The following is a 2,610-nucleotide window of genomic DNA, read 5'->3' as shown; positions in this document are numbered from 1 at the left end:
AATAAATTAATTAATAGGTGTCCAAAGTAGATTTACTGTAAAACAAACAAAGCTGATGCTGCAGTGCCCTTCGTTGCAAAATCCCCTTCCAGGGCTTGGATGAGCACCACAGGCAGTGTCCATGTGAGCATGTATTTCTTGAGCGGGCCCCTAACACTGTGCCCATGTGCTCATATGTAATACAATTTGCAAAAGTAAGCTACTTTAAGAGCAATGGATTCGGATCTTTCTCCATGCTCATGTCCAGTTCTTCGCATTTCTCCTCTGCAGGGTGAGCTGTGGTGCCCGCAGGCCACTTGGGATCCAGTTAGGGGCGGTAGAGTTGGGGACATAATTAATTTGGATTTAATGGAATAAATTTATGTGACTTCCAGGCACTCTTCCTACTGTTAAATGATTGCTAATTATCCTAATGTAGGGATGGCTTCTAGGAATGTCCCTGTTGCACACTGTGTCTACTCACCAAGCAGAAGAACTGATGATGCAGGACCAGCGATAAGAATGCATCCTACAGCACCCAGCTGTGTGTAGCAGAGGGAAGACAAATTCCTGCAATCATCAGTGATGTAAAGTGATCTGCATAGGGTCAGCAACATCTCCTCAAAATGAAGTTCACCATGCTTTCTTTCTTTTTTGATGGGAATGGCATATTTGATAAAATTGGAACACATTTTTTCAGCAATTAAGAAAGAAAAAACATTTTAATAAAATAAATGAATCCTTGACTTGAATGTATTTTGAAGTGTTGTCTTTTGTCAAGCTTAAATTTATTAAGGACCTGAGAGACAAATTCACATTAAATTCAGTGGAATATGAACAAATGTCAAGAAGCTATGTGATAGAATTAATAGGAATTATTCTGATATAGATGACCAATTTTAACCAAAAAGTGTCCAGATAATTCAAAAAGTAATCCATCAAAAAGAACAAATACATTCTGAGTCAAAATCATGAACAGGTCATTGGATTATTGGAAAATCTAATCAATGAAGATGCAAGAATCTCATGAACGTATTAAGGGTAAAATTTAAATGTCTTGTGGATTTGAGACAAACTAGTTACATCAATGAAAATACCATAAACTTCACAAAAGTTTGTTATAGGAAATTATTAACCAAACTAGCTAATGCAGGTCATCAATTCAATGAATATGTTTAGTCACTGTCCATGAAAACTGAAATGCCCTGAAATCTGCCAGCTGAAGAATGATGAGGTTCATAAATCTGGTAAAAGAGCTTTATTTCTCATAAGCATCGCAGCCTGCAGGCTGGCCATCTTGCAGGCTGGGAAGTGTAACCTCCATAACCAGTACTTCAGGGGAGGGGGTCAAGGGAACTGGAATGCACGCTGAGCACGTTGGCTAAGTATACATGTTCAGCAGGTCATAGGAGGAGCAATGGAAACTCACAAAAGGGAGGCAAGGGCATGTGTAGTAGCTAGCAGGCATGCAACGTGCTTCCCTGCTCACTTTGGGGAGGAGGCTTAACATTTAAATGTATTACAAGTAGGCTCTAAACATCAAAAGGTGAAGCAGAGGACGTGGAGGCCCTCTGCAGCATCCGTAGACTGGCCAGAGCCACTCTGTGGCCAGCGGTCTCTCATCTGGAAGGAATGCTGGTCAGTCCTGTGTCAGAACTGTAAGGGAGGGGCAGCATGAGGGCTGGTTGCTATCATAGGTAGAGCGAGTATTTCCAAAGGGCTGGTTTCTGTGTATCCCTTAAAGAGAAAGCCAATGGCAGTCAGCAAGGGAGGCGGTGTAACAAGGCCGGCTGCCCTTCCCTCCTGTCATGTCCAGGAACTCAGTTTTTAAGGTTTCTTCAGGGTCCCCTTGGCCAAGAGGGGATCCGTTCAGCTGGGTGGGGGCTTAGAATTTTATTTTTATTTCTCAAATCTTACAGTTCATATATAATGAATGTTTCCTCAAATCTAGACAATATTGAACTTTATATAATGTGACCAATATTAAATTGAAAAGGGAAAGTAAAAAAAAATTCTCTAAATCTTCAATAATAAATTTTAATCAAACACACTAGAGAAAGATCTGAATTATCTTTCTTTTCTCTCTATAGAAAATGGTACTACAAAACTGTTGTATTTTGAGGAGATGACCAAAGAGGGTACAACCAAAATAGGTAAGAAAAAATGTTTTAGAGCTGCATCAGAAAGTTAATTGATAATAATTTTTTTTTTAGATTTTGTGACATTTAAGTTATGTTGCAGATTTTTTACATTTGTAATTAGTTTGGAAAGTTCTTAATCATGCTTCTTCCTGTGATGTTGTGAAATGTATATTTCATCTTCTGGTTTCTTGATTCATAGCTCCCAAAATCCTTGGGATCTCTGGAGTGATGAGTGGCTCTTGTATGCTAATGAGATGACTGGAGCCCCTCGATAGTCTCAGGTTGGGGGCTGTTTGCTGTTTTCAACCCTCCCAAGAGGGAAGGTTGAAACTTTCAGCCCACCTCCTACTCCCCCACACCCCAACCACCTCTCTCACTTCCAGGGAGGATAAAAGGGCTGAATATTGAGTGGATCACCAACAGCCAATGATATAATCAATCATGCCTACCTAATGAAGTTTCCATAAAAATCCAAAAGGACTGAGCCCTG

Source organism: Pongo abelii, chromosome 5 (assembly GCF_028885655.2).
Source record: "Pongo abelii isolate AG06213 chromosome 5, NHGRI_mPonAbe1-v2.0_pri, whole genome shotgun sequence".
NCBI lineage: Eukaryota > Metazoa > Chordata > Mammalia > Primates > Hominidae > Pongo > Pongo abelii.
This window is presented reverse-complemented; position numbering follows the sequence as displayed.